The following is a 24324-nucleotide window of genomic DNA, read 5'->3' as shown; positions in this document are numbered from 1 at the left end:
TCAACAGAACTCAACTATCTCCTCCCCACCAGCCGTGTGCTAAGTGAACATCAGCACTAGAGGACCTAATTCGTAAGTCCCAAATGGCTTCTGGGGTATGAAGGCTCCAGGATATTTGGCCCAACATAGTCAAGACAGCAGAAGAATTAAAGGTGCCTCAGTGAGTGGTCTGGAGGAGGACCCAGTGGTTAGGGGAGGGACGGAAGATCACTTACTTGCTGTCAGGCCTCTCTGCTCCATCTGATTGGCACTGTGGGCACCTAACTGGAGGCTTAGATCCAGTCCTTTGTCCTCTATGGGCTTGAACTGACAGGTGGAGGTAACCAATTGGTTCTATCCAAATGCAGGTCTGGAGTCAGGGTCTGATAGGTGGAATTAATGAGCGGCACGTGTGAAGCCTGGTTTTCTATGGCTTTGGATCTTGTGATGGAATTATCCTGTGTCTAAGAAGGTACGAGCTCTATTCCAAGGTTTGGCTGTGCTTGGGAAATTCCTCAAAGTGCTTGCCTCTGGGGATTCTCTGGTGACTAATAAATACAATAAAAGAGTTCTTCTTAGAGGTCTCTTTCGTTAAGAGTACTATAATTATTTCCTGTATTGCCTTCTTACTTTCACAATATTTGTGGAATTTCATCTTTTATCTCTTAGTCCTCTAGTAGGTTGACTTGAAATGTGCCAACAGGTTCAAAAGGCTTTGGTGTGGGGTGAGAATATAGATAGGTAAAGGCTGACATGTAGCGCTTTCCCAAGAAAAGTAAAATGAAAAGGGCATAGTGTCTGTCCTATGAAGCTTACTGTATCTCTAAAGGATGGGCAAAACACAAGAGTATGGACTGAGAGGGGTATAGTATATTAAGGACTCATGTCAGAAAGACTGGGGAATTTTTTTAGCAACTTGATGAGACCCCCAGCTAAGTTTGCCGCTATCTACACTTCTGGGGTCTATTGACATGAGCTTGCTCAGAGGTATGATGCAGTAATTAATATCTTCGCACTTTCCATTGCCTCATTTGCTTAGTTATGTATTATATACTCCACATGGGTTCTGTAGGGAAAAGAGAAATAAAGATGAGAATTAAGATTAAAAGAAAGGACTGCCATTTTTTCCATGAAGAGCAGATTGCAAGAGTGTGGCATTTTTCCCACACATCTTGAATAGTTTTGGGCTTGGGCTTTTTGAGGAGTTTTTAATTAATTTATTGTTTAAGTAACTGTAATGAGAAGAGCCCCTGCCACACTGATTCTAATGAGGATTGCATGTGCTCTGTGTCTTTCTCATTGTGGCCTGTATCATTTAAATATCTTAACCAACATGTGCTGTGGCAGATTTCACTTATATCTGCTTAAATTAAAGCTTGTCAGTTTAGGAGCTAAGAAACATACAAATATTTGAGAGTGATTTGACATTCACTGCTGAAATCATTGCACTAAGTATCTGGCATCAATGACATTACTTGAGAAGGGTTAGAAATTCTTGCTGTGTTGTACAGGCTGGACATTCTGGACTTGAAGAAAAATGTACTTCACCTTCTGTGTTCATAATTAAGGTCCTCACCAAAATTTCGGCTTGTTTTTCTTCTGTATTTTCTCTGAGCAATATGTGACTTCCTCAAAGTTGCTGCTAGGAGAACAAACAGTACCAGTATCTCAGAAGTAGTTGGAGTAATAGCACGATCTAGCTGTAAAAGGAATGGCATTTCCTTATGTTCTCATCCCCCAGAAATGCAAGGGAAGATGGCGCTGTGCTGGAAGAGTCTGATGGAACCTTGGATATTTGAACAGCCTCAGCCGCAGGAGATGAAGCTTAATTTCCCATGTGCATGTATTTTTAATTCTTATGGATCACTGTAGCAAAACACCATGCTGTATGTAGTATGTACGGCAGTGTATGGCACGCAAACTTTTCTGAGCTGGAAATGACTTGCTTTTTGACACACCGAAGTCAAACTTGGGTATTAATACAGAGGTATTACATGTCTAAATTTAATCTCAATTGTAAGGTAATTGTAGTGGTACTTAATTGGCCATTACAAAAGGGACCAGAACCCAAATATTCCAATACCAGGAGAGAGTCCTTGCTACCAAATGTAGAGTTGCTTTCTTTTCTCATACAGGATCAGTGAATATGCGGTAGGCAAACAATTTCAGTGCAGGTAGGATCATAGGATAATTCAGGCTGGAAAACATCTCAGGAGGTCTCTAGTCCAACGTCCTGCTCTAAGCAGGATCAGCCATGAGATGAGACCAGGTTGCTCAGGGCTTTATCTAGGTGGGCCTTGAAAACCTCCCAGGAGGCTGCACAACCTTTGGGCAACACTCATTTTCCTCGGGGGGGGGGATAAATATCCATATAGCCAGTATGAACTTCTCTTGTTTCAATTTATGCCTTGTCTTCCCACCACACACCACTGTGAAGATCTTGGCTCTGTCTTCTTGATGACCTCCTCATTCAGCAGCGGGGTGCTCTGCTGACTGCCAGCTTCTGGTGACTGAGATGCAGAGAGGAGGCCCAGTCAGTGTTCTCACATCTTAGACGGTATAAAGGCAAGTAATGGATGTTAAATACAGTGTTTCCTTTTCCAAAGTCTGTGTATTGGCCTATTCCCTCAGTTGCATCATTCCTTTCAAAGCATTTTTTTTGTTCAACCTCAGACTGCTGGGTCTCCTACTGTTCAAAGATTCTGAGAGTTGGGGGGAGGCAACATTTTGTTTGATCTATATTGGTTTATCTTGTTTGCAACTAGGCACAGGAAAAAACACTACTTCCCACAGAGGAAGTAGTCCCCAAAAAGCATTGTCCCATTTTCCATAGTTTAGTCCCCATTTCCTTTAGGATCTGACTTCTAGCCATAATCATCTGTGGTTATAACTTGGCTGTTTCAGGCTGTATTCCTTTAATATTTCTTATTTATTGTCAAACTTTGCGTAAGCAGTGGTACAACCCCTGAGCACATCCTGCTCTGCATACTCTCGTCAGAGCCATGGGAGAAGAGTCACAAACTCAGGTCCTGGCTCTGCTACCTGTTCACTCTCAGTTGTGTTGGCTCCAAGTATTGTCCCTTGCGAGTGACATACAGCCCACTGTCACCTCCAGGTCACTAGCTTTGAAGGAGCAGCAACCTGCCCCTCCACCAACTAAGCTCAACCTAGGTGAAGGTCAGATCTGTCATGCAGAGCTATTTATAATTAGAGTGAAGCTGCAAAGTAAGTGGTGGGCAGAACACCGGTGGGGAAGCTGGAGTTGACAAAGCTGAACCAGTTTTTGTAGCACTTGAGCTTTCCTGTAGGGGAATTTTGCTTTGTGTTTGAACTCGGGATAGGTCCAAGCAGAGGTGTTGTTTAATTCAGCAGAAACCATATAGAGAGGAGTGGGTTCCTTCACCCCAAAACGTTGTGCAACTCTACCTCTTCGAATGCACTCCTCCATGCTGTGGACTCACCTCTGTGATCCTCTCCCTTTACTCCAGCTCGCCCAGTTTCAGGCCTAGAATAATCCGTGTTGGCAGCCTCCTGTAGCACCGGAGTGCTGAGTGTTTCAGGCTGACTGCTAAATCTTCACTTTCTGGATAAGAAAACTGATATATAGAATGATGAAATTATACGGCTCCCTGTGCTTTGCAGAACTGCTATTTACTGTTGCCTGGGCCCCTGTTGACGGAAAAGCTTAGGAGGGGTTCAGGAACTTTGTACATTCAGGGTTCCTCTGAATTTTGTTCTCACTGATTTTATTCAATTAATTAGTTTCCTCTGAAGAGTTGGATAGGCTTTCTCCTGCTTTAGTGCTGCACATTAATACTTATGCATATAATATGGCTTTAAGAAAAGATGAATTGGTGAGTAGTCTGGAAACCTGAGGCACATTGCCCTTTTGAGTAATGATTCTGCATATGGAAGGGGGAGGAAAATATTGCTATAGGGCCTCTGTGACCTGTTCATGGGTAAATAATTATTTAGAAAACATTGATTTGGAATGAAAAGTCAGCTCAGAGGCCTGACGGTTATACAGCAGTCCACAGGGTTAATCTGGGAAGATTTTGAAGTCAGTCAAAAAGCAAATTCATCCCTGAACAAAACTGCCCTGGTTAAGTTTTTATTTTGGGAAATAGAGAGAAAAACAAAGCAATGTTGATTGCTGTAGGTGGAGAAAAGCATCCTCCAGGCTTGTGACATTTTTAAGACACAAAATTTTGTACATCAGATGGATCAAGCCCAATGCTCTGTATATGCATGTGAACAATATCCTTTTGAGTGACGAGTGTGTAAGCTTTGCTAGAGTTTCCAGCACATGGAAGACTTTAAAATGGACTCATCTGAGTTTTTATGGCATGCTGTGTAAGCCAACAAAGTGGGGTTAGAGGGTCAGGCAAGGCACACCTGGGAAGGCAGAAGTCTCCCAGTAATCTTCATTATCTTTGATGTCTCCCTTTCTCAGCTCCTATTTCCCAAATGGAAAATGGGGGGATAATGCCAAGGTCCAATGGACAGTGTCTGCTTTATTTGTTCTCAGTTTATAGGTTAGATTTCTTTTTAAAAAGACATGGTTGGCTCAGCTGCAGCTCTTGTGAGAGGAAGGTGGGTACTCCTACCCTTTATATCCATGCAGTAGTGCCAAGGAGGAGGTGATTTCACACAAGAGGCAGGAAGGATATGGCAGACAGAGGAGTAACCACTCAGTAAGAGAGGCCTCCAGTCCAGTGGGCAGGTTGTGAGGCAGCAGAGAAGTAAGAAGCAGTATCACAATCAAGTGTCTTTGGGATGGGAAGAAGAAGCTTCATAGGGACCAGAAGGGACTATTCATGGCTTGCTGCAGTCCAAATATTGACTGAACTGAATGAAACCATGCTTGAACGCATTCTTGTAAGGATGCAGTGGGCAGGGAAAAACTGATTTATGTTATTCATTTTATGGTGATTGTGTTTGACCCAGCCAGTGCAGTTTACACTGCTTTGAGAAGTTAAGGATTCTAATTTATATTCTAGTAAAATCCAGTTGGTTTATGTTCAAAAGCCTTTCTTATTTCTTTTGAGGGGCTCTGGATAATGGAGGTTTACCTGCCAAATTGGGATCTCATAACACAAGGATGCTTTTCTTTGCAAGATGATTTGGTGTTCTTGGAGTGAAAAGTACCATAGAAGAGTGAAATCATAGTTATTGAACTGCTGAATACTCACTCAGGTCTAGAAGCCCATTTTCTGCACTCTTGTGCAGCTTCTCCCTGCTGATGAGAGCCTTGCCGAATTCTGCAGAGATTGTAAGAAGTTAGTCCTTGAAGGTATGCTATTCCCTGCTGATACTCAATACAAGCAAAAGCAATGAAGATTCTGCTTGTCTTGGCTGAAGTGGAAACATCTTCAGTCAATTAAACCATTAAAATTATCTTTTGTTCTTTGATCCCTTTTTGTTCCCATCTGTCCCTTTGTTATATCCTTTCTGATGCTGAAGTGAAGGTTCTTTGGAGACAGGGCCACCTCTGCTTCTGTGCCTCTGGAGGTGGGCAGATCACCGCATGGTGCTGCTACGGAATGGTTTCCATCAACTCCAGGTCCCAGTGAGGTGTATAATTCTCCATAAATGGAGAAGCAACTTTCCAGGCTTTACCCAAAAGAAACACACAAAAGAAAATGTGCAATATATGGTTTTCTTTCTTTTGATCCCTTTTTCCGTAGATGGTGCATGTCAAATTTAACTCACATAGTCCCAGTGAGATCCAGTTTATTAGCTGTAATAATTTATATGTCTCACAGACTTAAACCTCCCTTCTTGCCCATTCCTGCAGAAGTCACTATACTAAATTCCCAAAATATAGTCTGAGCCTACGCAGACATCAAGATCCCAGTGATTGGAATATGTTAAATCAGTGGGAATTCTGGAAGTATCTTATCACTCAAAGTCAGCTATTTATTGTAAGTAGTAATATTCATTCTTATTAATTATGGCCATAGAATTATGTTGGGCCTTCTCCATTTTTTAATGTTTTAGGCAGTGCTCCATGACACTTTGACCAACATTTAGAAAAATGGCCTGTATGTCTTTTTCTCAGAGCAAATAAATTAATTTTTATGGAATGGAAGTGGAGGGTAGAACTGAATAAGCTAGTTGCAATGGAAATAGTCTTTCAAAACATTGGAAAAGTTAGACACTCGCAATAGCATGTGGTCTAATTTCCTGAACCTGTGAGAAAGGACATGAATTATTATATAGCTTACTGCTGAACATATGCTTACTTCCTCATGTATGTAGAAGGCAAGGGTGGAATATGTGCGTGAGTCAGGTCCAGCATTCCTCATTCTGTCTCTTACAAGTTCAAGACCAAAGCAGACACTGTGAATGACAAAAAGGCATGCCAAGAAGTGAGCCAGAGCAACTTAGAATAGTCTAGGTGCTTCTAAACTGGACTGGACAAGAAGAAAAGTAACTTTTGCTAGCAGATACCTTTCTAATTTATCAATAGCTTTTATTTTGTTTTAAAAAATCTTGTCAGAAGCTTTGGAGTTATATTTTTTTCAGTCTGTACCAAAATGGTCAATGCTGTAATTTTGTGTAAGAACCATACTCATCCGCTGCTCCTCTGGCACGGCAGTCTTTCTCCAGTATTCCTGTACTTTTTTCACAACATTTCCAAATAAGTTTACTGAATCTTGAAGTAGGGGTGGGGACAAAGAGGGTTTGGGGGGGCGGTGGTTTGGTTTTGTTTCTTTGTTTGTTTTATTTTAAGAAAGAAACATATCCCTGAGTTTAAAACTCAGAAGGGATCTTGGCTCCTTTGAGGCAGCATCAAGGTGGGATCCTGCAAACATATGTTTGGTTGCCATCTAGGGAACGTAGTGCATTCACAATTCATATTCAATTTACTGCCTTTACGTGAAAGGATTCTGGATTTCAGAGCCTGAAGGTGGGGTGACATTGAATACAAGATTGTGTAGCACTTTATAGAACTTTTCTTTTATTAGCAGCTCTATAATCACATTAAGTTAGACTGAAAATTTGAACTAATTCTTTCCCTTGAGGCCCAGGCTCTAATAATGGTAAAAATCTGTGAAATAGGATAAATACAATTCAATAATTATATTGATAAATAAAATGAAAATCAACTAATTGTGTCATTCAGTCAGTTGCCTGCCTCCGTTGTTGCTGCCTTTCTGCATCAGCGACTGCTAAACTTTTTCTGTCACACTTCAATAAATTTAATTGTGCAGAATAAATGAGCTAATTTTTGAAGTCACAGGCTCTGTTTGCAAGATAAGGATGGTGATTTATTGACCTCCTCTAACTCTGTAAGAGTGTCACCCTCCTTTTTACTGACAACCGTAAGAATGTTTTTTGTCCCTCTTCACCCAGCACCTTGCTAAATCCTACTTTGTATATTTACCTTCCCATCTCATTTTCTTGAAGTCACATAATACACCACAATAGACCAAAGATTCCTTCTTCAGCTGGTGGCTATACAGACTATTCCAAGTGATTAGCAGAACTGTGGGGTTTTTATCTTTCTTTTTAATGCTATTTTCTTCTGATGATCATTTAATTCCCTGGATTTTGGAAGGATGGGTGCTAAGGGGAAGTACAAGAAAAGGGGCATAGATTAATACCTGTTTTTTCTGGAAGCTCTGGTCTAATCTTATTCAGGAATCATGAGCTCATCCACCCTACCAGGATGCACGCTCATTTCAGTGCTCTTTCACATTGATAGTTTGACCATGAACACAGGGAAAAGGCAGATATTAGGTATTGGATGGGCCTCATGAAAAAATTGCCTCCTTTTCAAACTTTTGTTTCTATTTCTTGGGTTTTGTGTTTAGATGCTGAGAAGACGAGGAGAAGATACTGGCTATCTTGTCTGTTGCATTACTGCTGCATTTTTGACAGCAATTGGTTTGTTAAACTGACATAAAATGGTAGGAGTGCATAAGCTGCACCCTTTCTTTTGCACCTCTGATTTACTTTGATTGCGAGTCAGGGTTTTTTTAGCAAAACATCTGTATGACAGCCACAACTACCCTTTTTCATGAGGCTGGATCTTTTGCTCTATTCTTTAAATTAAAGCCATAAAACAACCTATATGCATATGAAAAGGGATGATTAGATACTGTGGTACAACTCCTCTCTGTTATAGCAGACAAATCAGTTGTCATGCTGTAGCAATATGATCCCTGAATCAAAACTCTTAGTATTTTGTTGAGTCAATAAAACTCTTCAGAGAAAAATAAAATCAGCACCAACACATCAACTATGTAAAAAAATGGTCTCAAAGTTCTGCCTCCCTGCTCTGGCAAATAAATCCAATAAATGAGAATAGGATGGGGACACCTTCTTCATATCACTAAATGGCTGCCTGCTGAGGTGCATAGGGCTATGCAAACCAAAGAGTTTTCCATCTCAGTGTACGCTATATTTGTTCTTCGCAGTGAGATTGAATCTACTCTTCTTTGACTATGATGCTAGGCAACATAGCAAGTCAAATATATATGAAAGCTAGCTAGACTTTGACAAACTTGGCCTCCTAGAAATGCACAGCAAAAGTCTTTTTATGGAGCCAGGATTTCAGCTGGGCACCTGGAACACAAACTGTGAGAAACCTTTTTCTCATGTTTAGTTGTTATATTGGACGTCTTTCTGCTGTAATTTTCTTCTAAAGAAGACTTATAACCTCCTAAATACTGCCTGTCAGGTGTTGGCTAGGTGAAATGCATCCTAGGGACTCGCAGCTGGAAGAATCACAACATCCCACATACAGAGCAGTCCAAATTTCTGCCAAACTCTTCACTGTGTCTTTAACTCAAACCACTTGCACTCTTTGTGATTGATGCTTGTAGCAAAAGGCAGACCTAACCCAGGAAAGCCTTCTGCATCATGGCTCTGCCTTCCTTCAAACAAAAACTTTTGTCCAATTTCAAAGCTTGCCCTGGGAGCTCTACGCAAACCTAACACAGACAGCCTTTGCATGAGATGATAATTGCTGTTCCTCCTCATTTTCACTGGGCAGTTGATGTTTGTGCCTTGGTTGCTGTGGGTCACTTAATTTAGGCTACCTCTGGAACTTTTCAACCTGTACCTGAGCAATTACATTGATTTTGGGGGAGTATGAAAGTAGATTAAACCTGACCAAAACTTACTCTTTGGTGAAGAAACCTTTGCCAACTTTAACAGGATAAAATTCTGCCAGCATGTAAGTTTTATTGGACTGTTGCAAAATACTTTGGAGAAAGATTTCCAGTTCATAGAATACTTCCAAAACACTTGACCTTACGTTTTGTGGGCCATTATAATTTTTCTCTTTGCAAACCAAGTTCCAGTTGTTCTGTAGATGCCTTGCACCAAGAACAAGAAGATAAAGTTTGTATTGAAGAGCTGGACCTTGTGGGAGGTACAGGAGATTTCTGAAAATGCTAAGTCTGATTCAGATCAACATTTCTAAAACAGTCACTTCCACTGAAGGAGGACTGTGTACTTCCTCTGAAAGAGGAAGTCAGCAAACTCTTATGATAAAAATAATGCTCCTTTTCCAGCTCAGATTTTTTTTCTGCTGTGATCTTTGCCAGATCTTAAATTGTAAGTAGAGGAGTAGAACATATTTCCTAATTAATCTGAATAGAACATGTTCATCATACTCTGTAAATCATAATGCAGTTCTGCCCTTTATCCATTTTCATTGGTGCTCTGGTTATGTGGGTATGACTGAGAGTTGCTGGTCTGATCTGGAAGCGACTTGGCAAAATGCCACACACTTGTCACTCCAAGTCTGATTTACAGACTAGCTGAAGGGTACAAGCTTTGGTGAAATATGCAGTCTGTAGATGAAACCAAAGTTAGGCAAATGAGGGCTTTTCATGAAAGAAAGCCTACTTTCCCTATCGCTGAATGCAGAAGCTGAACTGCCCAGGTGTGGAGATAAATCAGAACTGAGTACAGAGAGAAGACTCCATACTGCTTGGTAGAATTTAGCTATCTTCCTAAAATACCAGGCTTTTGGTTCATTCTGCTGAAGAAAAGGAAGCCATCCCCATTATTGGGGCAATGCACAGCCAAGGTCAGGGTTAAGATGTGAGATCTTTCTGTGCTCTCTGATGTTTGAAAACTAAGGTGGCAATAACAAAACCATTCAAGTGTGTAAAAATAGGAGCTTGAGGGTGTAATGAAGCCCGAGTTAATACACATGGAGAACAATGTCTGGGGACAGGAGCCATTCTCTGTCCATGGCTCACTTGGGTCCCTGTGTTGCCGGACCTCTTCCAGTCCCCAGGACAGACCTAATACAATTAGATCAGAGCATCTCCTACTTCACAAAATATGCTTACTGCAAGACACTTGTTTCCAATTGGGATTTTTTTTAATGTTGTAGTTTTGAGACTGCCTTGGAATATTTTATATAACATCAGCCACTGTGCAGATTTGTGTATTGTACTGTAATTACTTAAATAGGGGATTTTGTATGCTACAGCCAGTGATTCATGAACTGCAGGGTATCTGCAAAAACAGGCTTTCATTGGGATTATGGGATGTAAAATGCCTGAAGGTTTTTGCCTTTGATAGCAGACCTGCCATTGCATCCACACAGGGTTTGTCTAATAAATTGTATTAGTGCTTTCCAGCATCCTGATAACTTCCCTCCCCCAACTCCTTGCTATTCTGAAGTGTTTTGAAAGCAAACTGGTTCTCTGTGAATTATTGCTGTGGCAATCATTAAAGCATATGTTTGGCATGCTGCTTGTTGACCGTGCAGTATAACAGAGAAGAAAGTTGAAAAGGTTCTTCAAGAAGGACTTAATATTGTGATATTTGCAATTACATGATTTCTAACTAGAAATAAGGGAGTTGTGGAGGGTGTGGGGAAAAGACCATGGTTGGATGTTCTCAATGTCTTCAAGGGGATGTAGTCACTTATCTTCTATCAGTTTGGGTTTATGTAGCTAAATCCCTTACCTGCTTCTGGAAATAGTCTCAGCCACTGAAGAAAATGGAGCTACTGTTTGATTTAAGGCATTGTCGAACTTGGCATGTCAAATTATTCCAAGCCCACGAGAAGGAGGAGGACACGCAGATGACAGCGTGTTCATGCCTGTGTATCCAACCAATGCATTAGACTAGGAATCCTTGCAGACACAGGTAAGTCTAAAGCTTTTTCCTTTTGTAAGATCCAGCAGGAACGGGGCAAGGGGAATCATAAAGATATGATAATGGCTTGCTGCCTGATAAAAAGCCCTAATTCATCCAGGGGATAGCAGGTTTCTGGTGAAATTTCCTTGCTGACTTTTCTGTCAGCCCATTTCTAAATGTCTGCAGGTTTCATGCCGTAAAGCCAGAAACAGAGTTGTTTTGTAGTTGCTTGTGAGTTTTAATTATAGCAGGCACAGTATTTCAGACATGCCAATGCTTGTTTTTATGTTGGGATCCACTTGGCTGCATTTTCTTTCCAGAGGTTGGGAAAGATCATTTTCTTAGTCATATTTCTCTCAGATCTAGAGCTGTGCAGATAAAAAAAAAAACAAAACAAAAAAACCCTTACTCCTACTAAGTCCCTTCCTTCTGAAGTCATCACAGCTCAGGTAAGGAAGTTCAGTAGATAGCAAGTACAAGTCAGGGTAAGTAGAATTACGGTGTGTGTTTGGTTCCCATGAGAGTCTTCACTGACTTTTATTCCCATGCATAAGGGTCATGTCAGCCATTAGCAGCGAGAAAATCCAAGGCCTCCCAATCTCCACCCTTGCCTGTTTCAAGCTGCCTAGTGTGCAGCAGGTTGCTCGCCATTTTAAAAACTCACTAAAAATATAAGGGCATCAAGCAGCATATAGCTGTGTATATACTGTGTATATACAGACAGAGCTGTGTGTTCTTGGCTGAAATCCTCTGTTCAGCAGAGGTCCTTTGGGGTTAGGTGCTTTGTAAAGGTTTGGGTTTGTTTTTTAAAGCCCTGCGTGCTTCCGCTCTCGCTATTCGCAGCTCTGTTTTACAGCGCTTGGCCATGCAAAGCGATGCTCCCAAACAGGGCATCAGAGGAGACTCAGCCCAGCAAAGCTGCAGGTAGAGCAGAACTCCCTGCCACTGTATTTCCATATGTTCCTCTCTATGGGGGCCTGACTGGACCTCGACCGGAGGAGGAAGCAGAATGGAAACTTAACGGAGAAGTGAGTCCCACACCAGGTATATGAAACAGCCAAACCCTTTTGTTCTCGTTCTCTCCGGTTTTAGCATGTTTCTGTCCTGGGGAGGGTGTGTGGGGGGATGTGTGTGCGTGCAAATAGTAAAGCCAGCACATGTTCATCCCCTGCTCTGCCTAAGTCCACAAAAACATGTCCTAGTGCTCAGCCTTAATTTGCAGCCCTTCAAAAGAACCTTCCCCTATTTCCTCTTCTTTTTTTTTTTTTTTTTTCTTTTTGTTTTAAGTTAGTTCACATTGATTAATCATTTTAGAAATGTTTAGGGCTGGGATTGTGAAACCTTTGCTGGCAAGAATTTTTCCCCTGGAGTCAAGGAGACTACTCATTAGCATGACTCCTTGCCAGCGTGAGGGAGGGATTCACAATCTGGACGTTTGTAGTTTTAAAAATATGTCTCTATTTAGCTGATTTGAGCAGCTGAACAGGGCTGGTTATGGAAATCAGACTAACAGGCTGTCACACTCGGGTGTTTTACTTCAGAACGCATCTATGGTGAAATAATGTGGTTTTAGGTAACACACACATTTAAACAGTGTTTCAGTTGCCTGATTGGTGTCTTCAGTCTTACTTAACAAGCATTGTGTGATACCCTTTCAGCATAAAGCAAACCAAACCCTTTGTTGTTAAATCCCCTCTCTATACCCCTCTTAGCTTACACACAGTGTAAAAATGTACGTGGGTCAGTATTGACAGGAAAGCCATTGTGGGCCAATTACACAAATCTCTCGGAAGCGGCCAGCGCTGGCAGGACACCTGGTTTTGAGCCCAGTGGGTGGAGGGGGTAGAAGGTGAGGAGCTGGGTAAGGTTGTGTCCGCAGGACATGAAGGTGGCATGGCTGTACCTCTTGTTCCTGCTTGCAAGAAACAAAACTCCAAGGAAGGAAGTCTGGCTCTCTGACAGAAAAGGCTGTGTTTTATATTACACCGATTCCCTACTGTGAGTCAGTCACTCCCCCTTTTTTTTCTGAGGACAAGTGAAACAATTCTGCCGCTGCTCTGCATGGTTAACAGCAGCAGTGACCTTCAGGCTTGCCACTTAAAACCGGTGTGGGATCATCCCAGTGAAAATTCAACAACGCTATCTTTCCCTTTCCCCCACGCTCCTCCACCCCACTCTGCTGCGTTTACTCCTCTGCATGCAGCGTGCCCACCCAGCCTGGGTGCTGGGCTGCTGGAGCACCGGAGTTCCCTCTTCTTTCTGCGTCTCCCTCCACCTTGCACAAAGCTGACAGGGGGATTTTTCACCTCCTCACTTTCCTTTTTCCTCTTTGATTAACTTTGGACCAGATGGCCAGTCCCCAATCTCTCAGCATGCATTTGACTGACAGGAGCCTTTGATAAACCTCATAAGAATGAAGTCATCTTCAGGTCACCTCCTCTGCCTGGCCTTTAGCATCCCGCACATACCACCATTATCTGCTGAATAGGAGACAAAGGAAATTAGCTCCAATTCCCTATCATCCCCATTATTTCCACACTGATTTAAACAATGAGGCAATGAGATGCCCTTCACTTTCCTTCGAAAGGTACAAATGTCAGCTGTTAAGAAATGCAAACAAGAGGGTTCCCATGTTAATGGATGGGCTTCTTTGTAAAGCCATGAAGTGGTAAAGTGGATTTATTCACCGCCTGCCTGCAAAATGCTTAACACACTTCTAAACAAATTCTTTAACCACTTTTATTTTATACACAGTGCAGAGTGCTTGAGAAGCCTCATTGTTTTGGTCTGGATATATATAATGAGGTGAAATACCACTCTGTTGTTTTTTCCATATGCAGTTATCAGAGCTTCATTTGAGACAGTCCTGAAGTGAAGCCTTGGAATCCAAATTCCTTGATATACAAAAAAGGTTTAGCTGTGTATGAATCCAAGTACTGAGATGCAGGAAACTACCTCCAGTTTCAAGTGAGGAAAGAAATTTGGGTACTCTGGACAGAGGACATAAGAGTGTGAATCAGAACAGAATCTCTCCAGAGATTTGTAAGAAGTTACCTCTCATCCACTTGGCTATTAACCTTTTATCTGAGAAGAGAAGTAACAATACATCATAAGAAGCATTGCCCAAGGGGTATTTTAAGCCAGGCATGCTAGAAAATATCTTTAAAAATATTTATTTTTATGAGATTTCTTTCCCAGGATTGTGGTCTTCCACTTGACTTGATTTGACTGGCAGTTAATTCTGGTTTTTTGGCAACTGAAAGTATTTGAATGTCTGGGTCTTTGCATGAAACCATTCTCCAGACCACTGGCATACCCACATACATTGCAGGAGATTAGAACAGCAATGATCTCCAAATTAACTCTTTGGAAAACTGGTCCATAAACTGTGCTTTACATTAAAATATAACTTTGCTTTTCTTCTTTGCTTACTAGTCTCTCCCTAGTAAAGCTGTCAGGATCTTGCCTCTGAAACAGGGCTTGCTACAGAGTCATCTCCTGACGTACAGTTGAAAAGCACCACACAAGAATATATCTATTTATGCCACAGAGCAAGGATCATGCTGAGAGCTAGAAACTGTGAGCTGTGTTCCTGTTGCCTGCTATGAAACATGGGAGCAATGACAGCATGTCAGGTCAAGAGAGTGGTGAGCAATTCTGACCACCTGTTATGCCAAGTTGCTAGACCTTGGCTTCCTGTGCAGTCAGTGGGAAAAAAAGTCATCCTAGTACCCAAGTTAGGCACGTAGAGAAGTCAGTCCTGCCTACTTGATGCATTGCGACTGCTGCTCACAAAAGGTGGGAGTTTGAATCACTCCTTGCTTATTGACCTCAGGTGCCGTTGTAGTGGGCATTTCTAAGTTAGGGTCTTGCATTGGGCAGCCTGAACACGGCACTGAAAGTAATGGTCTGTGAAGGCCTTTCTGTCGTTTTAAAGTCCTAGGTAGGGTTTGCCACATACCTTTAGCCACTGGTGAAGTCTGGTCTTTTTCTTTATAGTGTTATCACAGGTACTGGCACTTCACCAGTGGCAGAGAGAATTCTGATGACGATCTAGGCTGATTTATGCTTCTGGGCACACCTGGCTAGCCTCCACCATGAACTCTGTGTCTAAAGAGTGGTGGCAGAACTGGAGCGTAAGAGGACATCTAGGTTTTAAATAAAGACCCTGTCCGTATGAATTCAAACATACTCTTGCTGCTGGAGGAGGACTTTAATATGGAAGTCAGGTAGCACCTTTCTTTTTTTGCTTTGGGAGAATCTTTTTTAGGGCTCCCCTTACTAGTATAAGAACAACCCTATTGTGTCACTGCAGTAAAGGATTCCCATTCAAAGCTGGGCGTATAAACTCAACAGAAGTCCACTAGTTAAGAGAAGGCTTGAGAAAAGTAAGTTAAGCCTAATTAATGAATGTATTCATTCTGCAACCGTTCCTGCAAAAATCAAAATAAATGTTTTGCTTCATCTTTCCAGCTGAAAAGCTTGTAGTGTGGTCTGCACCATTAAAGGACTCCAGCTGCTTTGCAATTATACCTTGTTCCTCTTTCCTCTGTATTCCATCTTAGAGTGGTGAATCTTCAACTGCCACAATTCTGTTGGTGCTGACAATAAAAGGACTGTCTTCTGACAGCTCTGGAGAACCTGTAATTCATGTTACTTCTTGAAGTATTTGACTAGCTAAGACGAAAGGCCAGATGCTTGCTTCCATTTATCAAGTCTCCCCTTTACCATGCTGGTGTTTCTGTCTTGGTAATGACTGACTTTGTCACCAAGCTGCCTTTTTTCTGACCCCTCAACATCCAGCCGGTCAACTGACTGAAGACAGGCCCTAGGCTTAGCTAGCTAGAACGTGGCCTAGTCTTGGGATTTACAGGAGCAGATGGCTTCTGCCCCTGTGATCAGCAGCCTTGGTAGTATTTTTAAGACATCTGAAGGCACCTTTGCACTGGTAAGGGCGGGAAGCTCAACATATTTCCATGTATCCTGCTGCATCCTTTCTGATCGAAATCTGGAATTGAGTTTCTGGCAGCAGTTACGAGTTTGGCAGCCACAAAGCTTCTTTTAAAGACCCTGCTGTGTCAGGGTGCAGATCAAGGTGCAAAAACATTCCTCTGAAAAGCTTATTTTCCTTAGATAGCTCTGTACAACTCAGTCCTCCCTAACCTGTGGCAGGGATTGAAAGCTGTCTGCAGTACTAAGTATTTTTTTTAAGCACAGTTCTCTCCCACAATTTGTTTTTTACATACAGCCTGTCACTACTTGAGGTGTTCGGCTGTCCATCTCTGCAAATAAATGGACACACTAAAAAGATGGTCAGATATACTGGTACCAACACAGTTTGACTTAGGTCACTTTACAGGAGATACTCAAGTCAGTCTGAAGAAGCAAGAACATAGCAAAAACTCTAATCTCAAGGTTTTGATTTTTTTTCTTTTTGAGCAGAAGTATCAGCTATCTGCAATTCAAAGCGAGAGGTTGAGGGTGGGGGGCTCATGCCTCCCATTTTGCTTTTAAGAAGGTCACAGTGAAAGCTTGTGATTGAATATTTTGCATGGAACTGCTATGACAAAGACAAAGACGAGGGGTTTGTCAGAGTGCTATGAAAAGAGAGCGAGAGAAAGAGAGAGAAAGATCTGTGTTAGATTTTTAAGGTATATTTGAAAGAATGAAATAAAAAAAAATGCTTTCAAATCCTCAGGGACTTTCCAATTTATCAAGAAAGACACATTCTTCCTAATGAAAGGTTACTGACCTTCATGAATGTGACAGTTCAATTACAGCCCATTCATATGCAGAGCAGCCGTTGATAAAGGATTTAGGAAATGTGACTAGCATAGCAAAAAAAAAAAAAAGGGGGGGGGAAATGTCTAGAAAATTATTTTTTATTGTGGAGCAAGAAATATAAATAAGATTCAGTCAGGTAGTAGAACCTTTTCTTCTCTGGCCCAGCAACCCATTAGATTTGCTTCAGTGAATACATTGACTTTTTCCTCTTCTTTTTCTACTAATATTTCTGTCTTTTTAATCCTCTGAACTACTAAACCTAACAAATCATAAAGCCCTTGGGGTGCTGAGATGCAGGGTTTCAAACATTTTTTCCCTCTGACTGGCAGAGAAAGCTGGAATGTGTCCTAATGTTATTTTAAGTGCTTGACTAGTATTTAAACTCTTAAATGGATGGAAAGTTAAAGCAGCAGCAAATGCACATGCACATACATGTACCCCCCCTTCCTTTTCCTTCCACCTTCTCCTCCCCCCGCTTCCCCCCACACACCGAGCTTGGCCTCTCCAAGGCTGTTAATAGCCAAAGCAGATATTGGCTAGACTCTCTGGAGCCAGCCTTCAGCCAATGGAGGGTGACACCTGTGAGCTGATGTTTGTTGAACTCCTCCAGGTGTAGGAAAGATGCTTAAATTGACATAAGGCAGGAGCTGTAAAAACAGGCAAGTATGTCACTCATACATACAGCTCCCTGGAAGATCCCAAGGCCAAGTTGTTGCGAAACAACTAGAAAGAAAGAAAAACGTTTCACTTGCTTTGAAATAATTCCAGATTATCTGTTTATCTATCCACGTGCACGCACACACTCATGGATCTAGGCCTACGCGCGCTGTGTGCACGTGAAGTATGCATAGAAAATAACACGAGGAGTATGTCCCTACGTACACATGTACAAACCCATCTTGTGTTTTAAGGTGATAGCAGGCTGAGCAGTTGTGGAGTTAGATGAGGACAATCTTTTGCTTAGTGTAAGCCCTCATAGGTGGTCCCAGATGGAGCAGCTGTGGTAGAAGCTTAGTGCTCACCTATATTTATGTTAGGCCATGATTATATGGAAGGCATTGTCTTCCACAGAGCAGCAAACAGATTCCTGACTTTAAGCAAGTGCTGAAATGCAAGTGCAATCAGATGGGTGTGAAGAAGCGCTAAAACTGTCTGCGGAAGTCAGAGCCAAAAGACATTTCCTTGACCTCCGCTCAGTATCTGTGAGATGGCATGCATGTTTCTGAGCAATGAGAAGCTCGGTTAATTGGTGCTACCTCCACCCCGATACAGGGCTGAAATTTTCCACACTGTTCAGGCTGGGAAGAACTGCAGGGACTGAGACTGTGAGATCTCTGTTCTTCCTAGCAGAGCAACTCTGGGGAGAAGAGGCCAGTGCAGAATATTTTCTACTTCTGTTATGGCTGATTACCGTTTCTGGGAAACCAGAACCACTCTCAGTACTTCAGCCTGCTGCACTAGATGTCTGACTTCCCTGCCTAATTACCTTCCTGAGTAAATTTCAAGACCTATTCCTACTATATATTTTGAGCACCTTGCTTACTGGATGCTGAAACTCGTATACATTCTCAGGAAAGTCCTGAGGGGCCTCTTCTTGAGGTCATGAGTTTTTTCATCAGTAATCACCCATTGGTATTGACTGCTTTGCAGACTCTCAGGCTCTGTTGGCTCATTCAGGTTCAGGTGATCACTGTAGAGGAAAGAACACTTCCTTGTCCTCAGTCTAATTTTAGATCAAGGGCTGGCATGGAGTTGGCTTTGGCAGCGTTGAGTGATAATGTCTCATAGTGATGTATACAAATAAAGTAATCAATCTGTCTTTATTGGTTCTTTCAGATGACTTTGATATGCATAATTGTAAGGTATTGAATTATGGAAATCATGGTAGAAATTACCGGGATCCCTTTGGAATGGTCACATTCTCGCTTCTCTTTTAAGCAAAATTTCATCTGATCAAAGGGGTTTTAAGGCAGAATGCTTTGTTCTCCCTTTTGTTAAGCACGTACCTGAGACTTTCAGGAGGGTGTTAGAAGGCCCCAGGAGAAATGAATCCAATACATTCCCGCCAGATCTGTTTCCAAGAAATCTGTTGATGCAGTGTAGCAGGCAACCCAGTGTCTGTTTTGGACACCCTGAGATTTTTTAGATGCTTCTTACTTTTCCTGGTAGTACGCTGCCCAGCCTGCACTAGAAGCTCCGGGCAGACTCTAACAAACAGATGACCGTCTCCCCTGTCATAGCTTTTAGCTGTCTCATAGTGTGACAAGATTAGAAATCCAGGGCTTTTGAGCGCTGGAGAGGAGCTTCCTAGTAGTCTGCTCACCACTTGCTTTTAATGTTGAAAAGAAAAACAAGATAAAGGGATTGAAAATATCAACATTTTCAAGTCCAGAAAACCTCTTTGGAGTCTGTCTGTGCAGTTAGATTCATTGTAGGTAGGGTCCTAATCCAGCAGAACAGTTAAACACTGAAGCTGGAACATTATTTTATCTGAGCTGAGGACTGAATCAATTGTATTCGAAATAGAGAGAGTACAAGAACTAATCCAAGTATATTCTATAAAACACTCTATGTCATTCTTCAAATATGTTTTCTGCAACCTGCTGTAGTCTATTTGGATTATGACATGATATAAAGGGTTTACTGGAATTCATCTGGGATAACCTTTCTGCAATGTTTTGTCTTTGCCTCTTGTAGATAATGCATGCCATCTAGGCTTTTTTTTTTTCCCTCATAAGATCCACAAAACAAGTCTATAAAACATTTGGCACAGAAAATCTTTACTGTCTTTTGAAATTAGGCTTACTTTTCAGCACTACTAAAATGTATTTAATTTACTTCCAATGGCCAGTGGACAATTGGATCAACTCTAATTTTTAGATAGCTTCATTTTCATGACAGATTTTAATATTCCAATTCAATTAAAAGCTATCTTTACTGAATGCAAAATAGTAAGAAAAATTATCGGTACCAGCATCATGAGAACATTTCTGATCACTTTTGCTTTGGTTAAAAATATGGTCTTTGTTTTCTTCTTACATTTAATTGGCAGAGTTCCTTTAAGGTTTACTCTTGGCCCTGAGACTTGAGAGTGCAGTCAGGCATGTGGCTGAGAGCACTCCTAATAGGCAGGCTGCATAACCTCACCAGCTAAAGCTCATGGGCTATGAGGGGGCTGTTCACCAGGGGAAAACCACAGTCCACTGCCACTCAAGCTAGCATGAACTTTACATACTGCATGCCTTGCTGATTGATTAAAAATGTAGTCATCCTTAAAGGCAAATCACCTAAGGACTTACAATAAGTCACAAATACAAAGATGGTTTTATGCAGTGTACTTTTATGTAACAGACTCTTTCAAGATGAGGACTTTCTCTGCAGTCAGTGCAAGTTGGTTGGTGACTCCTGTTAGCTTACTGGTTGAGGCAAGTTCTCCTCAATCAGTTCATGTAGAAACTAAACTGCACCTGAGCAAACATTGGAACGTGAGGAAGGAATTGCTTTCAGTTCACAGCCACAAATGTTAGAGTGACTTATGCATGTACCAGTAGGGAAAACTTTCTCTCATGGCCAATTGTTTGATAAGATATGGCAGGAATTAATTTTAGTGGGGCTAGTAAACATGAGTTATTGTATGGCTGGCCTCCTTCTAGCTGGATTCAGAGGTGTATATGGAGAAAAAATATTAATCAGACTCAGACTCTGTCTCTCAGTTGCTCTGATGCCCTCAGTCAACTGGTATGAGAAAGCATACAGGAAAGCATTTGCATATATATTCTCTAGACACCAAAAAGAACAAGCAAAGATGTACATGACAGCCCATGTGCTGCTTACAGTAGGCTTAATGGTTGGTAGCCACAGTTTCACCTCAGCCTGGAGAGCATCAGGAACAGAAGAGCAGGTCAGTGTGCAAAAGCACACTGTGGTCAGCCCAGCAAAATGGCCTCTGAAAGAGTATTCATTCCATTGACAGTCAGCCACAAGCTGTTGACAGATTTCCCTGTGTGAAGTAAGGGGGAAAAAAAAAAAGTTCTTTTTCTAAGCAGATGTGATGCACTTCCAGTGTGTGTGCTAGCAGTCCTCTTTTCATTTAGAAGATTTCGATATGGGCATAAATTTTTTCAGGTGCTGGTCATTGAAACTGTGCTGAAGAAGATAAAGGTACAGCAAGTTGTCTTACTATTATCTGTCTGGCCTAGCATATACTCTACACGTTAGGGTAGAGACCGCTCTGACTAGTGTCTCACAACATATTGATAGTAAGAACTGGATCCAGACAGGCATGTGGGCTCATATCCAGAAAATGTTACAACTATACGTGTATATATCAAACTTGAAGTATTTAAACAGACCCGAACTATGGTGTATCAAAGTGTCTAGAAAGCACGTTTCTTCAAAAGAGCCTTTTCTACTTTGGAAGAAGCAAGAAAAATAGTAACAGGCAAGATATATTACAAAATCTGGGCCTCAGTCCAGGAACAGCACAAGTTTCCAAGATCCTCGCATTTTTACATTATGGCCTATATTGAGGTCAAACCTTTTTAAGGTGCAGATTTTTCTTCTGGGTACTTGCAGAGGAAACAATGTGGGTTCGTTTCCGTTTTGTTTCTTTATGGTGCATAGAGGAATCCTGTGATATTTGTTTTTTTAAAGGTTGCAGCTTTTCTTTTTATTGCTAGGTTCTATTCTTGTCTTGTCTTCTGGTTTGCAATAAGTCTTGCTGGAGCTCTTAGCGCTGAGGATTGTGGATCCCTCCTTGAAGAGGAAGGATACCAAAACTTTAACAGACTTTCTCCAACATGCGTTTTAGCAATCAAAGAAAGCCTATGAAAGCTTGAGATTTCTGAGTCTTTGTTCATTTAAAACAGGTTTTCTTTCATTGTATCTCATAACCCTACCAGTTTTCTAGTCCTCCAGAGTCTCACTATAGCAATGAGATAAATAAAGCATGAATTGCTATTGTCTGAAAAGAAGGTAGTGGGAAAAAAAATCTCAAAAATAATATTAATAAAGAAAAAAAAGCTGAAGAAAAAATCTTATCCTTTTGTATCCGATGGGGATGGCCCTTAAGGATTTTTGTGGGATAAAGAAAAATCTTCTCAGTGATTTCAGCAGTTCATCTCTTCTGACCACAGTAACAGAGGATGTAGCCAGGGGATCGCTCGGTTCCAGGTACCATCCCATTAGAGAGCAAATTGGCATTGGCACAGGTTGGTATCCAAGGCTGCTTTCCGATCCTCCTCTTGGGTTCGCTTGAGGGCAGTGCTGGGGTGATTCCAGATCAGGACTGTGTTCAGCCTGCCAAGGCAGTTGGTCCTGCCCTACTGGTTTGTACTAGATAAGAGCTATAGCACGTGTATTTTATACTACTGTCTGCCTTTGGCCTTGCTGTGTAGACACTGACGAATGTCCTTTCCACTCATCCCCCTACCTGCTACAGTTACTCCTATGTGCCCATTCTTTTTAAGGCTCCATGTGGATACATGCAAATGTCATTACTAAGATGCCTTGTTTGGGTTCATCTTACTATTTGCCTTTGAATATAAAGGATCCCAAGGGATTTCATACTAGGGCACGTACTGACCACTCAGTGGTGCTATTAAGAAAAGAGAGGTAAGATACAATGGAGATGTGTCTCTTTCTAGCCAGTCAGCTACGTAGTATAACGCTGATGCTACTTTCATGTTTTTCATGAATCACTGACAAAGTCAGTATCAATCTTATGAAGGAAGAGCTTCAAGTGGGTGCTGTATTATACATTACTAACGTGTACGTCCATTGCACAGGCTTTGTCTGCACACAGATACTGTTTGAACATTCGCACGTGTTGACAGCCCGACAGATGGATAACACATTAGACCTACCATGTATGTGCTGTGCAGATGCCCGTATGTCCATCCTGAGCTCATCCAACCTGCTGTCTCTGTGGGTTGGTTGTTGGCTCAGTGCAGTTGTATTGGCCTGACTTGGCATGGGAAATGCTGAGCTGTGCTCCTTGGTGTGTTCAGCGTAGCTGGACATCTGCAGCCTAGTGAGAAGCGTGTTACTGCTCTTGCTTGGACCTGTCTGTGGGGCAGCCAGCAAGCCTAGGCAAATGTCCCAACGCTTCTTTTCAGTCAGATTTCCGGACAGATAAAAGAGGGCATGTCTGGGGAAACTGGCCCCTAAAGTAGCCTTACTAATCTGTCAGTTCTTGGCCTCCTGTCTTGCCAGTTTAGTTCATCATTTAAGGAGTCTTCTGCTATGCAATTCTGGAGTGCCACAGAACTGGTCTGCCTTTGCTCCATGCATCTCCTCTCCTGCAAGGAAGGCCAACAGAAGGGGCAAATCTAACAGAAAATGGGCTGTCTCATAATCCCCAGTGACTGGAGTAGCCCCGCAACCTTGCTAGAGACACCATAATTTATAGTGAAAGCTGAAGTGGTGCGGAAGAGTCAGTTCTTAGGTTTCAGTCCTGGGCATTTTCCAGGGTGAACTCTGTGCATTTCCACAGAGACCTCAGCATTTCCACGTTGTTTTCTGGCCTGTTCTTGAATTAAGTGGTAGCCACTAATCTCAGTGTCTCATACTGAAAACCTGGGAAGTCCATGCCTTCTGCCTCATGTAAAACCTTGCTTCATATACAATGAAAGATAAGGGCTTTATTTTTTTCTGCTAGAGAATGTGTGGGTAGGAGAACATCCAATCTGTCAAACTCTTTGTGACTAATAAATATTAACTGCTTCAAATCTTCTAATTATCTCAATTTTTTAAAATCTGTGGCCAACTACTTAAATATTTAACCATCTGCCAAAAAGCACTCTTGGAGGTTTATTCTACAACATACAGGCTATGTTGTTGAAAATGGAAACTTTTAATACAGTATCTAGATGAGTATGACATTAATTTTTTCTTAAGTCTATAAAGATAACGTGTTAAATTTTGTCAGGGTCTCCACATAATGACACCCCCAGTCTCCTCTAAACTTTCCTCCATTTGAACATGCCTGAAGATCAAATTGGCACAGAAAGGTTGAAAAACTCCCTGTGTTAGGATAGTGAACAGTGAGTAAACCCATGTTGAACACAATGAAGCTAGCGACAGGATATGCCCATTGCCTCTTCTATGCAACGCAATAACTAAACACAGTAGGATGCATGCAGAACAAGAATAATGATACTCATTTTCAATTCAAGCTTAGCAAAGCAGATGTGTAACAGCTGGGCTCCCAACTCATGGTCTTCTCACTTTCACTTTCTTTTGCATTCTTTGCTTCTCTTGATCTGGCAATGTCTGTAAGACTGATGCCTTGAGGGGAAAAAAAAGGGAGAGAGAGAGACTTTGAAATCCCAGGCAGCAAGCAGGAACAATCCAGACAGCAGGTGATATTTCAAAGCTTCAGGTCAAGATGAGTCATCAAGCCCTGAGGCCTTATATCCTTTCCAATCCCCAGAAGTCTTCTGAATT

At 41.7% G+C, this 24324-nt stretch overlaps 1 long non-coding RNA gene across 1 annotated transcript in view; it reads left to right on the top strand.

The window, feature by feature from the left end:
• The first annotated feature begins 18 nt into the window (after positions 1–18).
• The window catches only part of LOC138690338 (uncharacterized), a 53000-nt gene continuing 28694 nt past the window's right edge, over positions 19–24324 (top strand). Inside the window, exons 1-3 of the long non-coding RNA XR_011329182.1 lie at positions 19–451; positions 1721–5903; positions 7800–12138. This is a non-coding gene — a long non-coding RNA (uncharacterized lncRNA). The remainder of the gene's footprint in view (positions 452–1720; positions 5904–7799; positions 12139–24324) is intronic.

This window comes from Haliaeetus albicilla, chromosome 21 (genome assembly GCF_947461875.1).
Source record: "Haliaeetus albicilla chromosome 21, bHalAlb1.1, whole genome shotgun sequence".
Lineage (NCBI taxonomy): Eukaryota > Metazoa > Chordata > Aves > Accipitriformes > Accipitridae > Haliaeetus > Haliaeetus albicilla.
The sequence above is the reverse complement of the archived record's forward strand: the minus strand, read 5'-3'. Positions and strand labels throughout refer to the sequence as shown.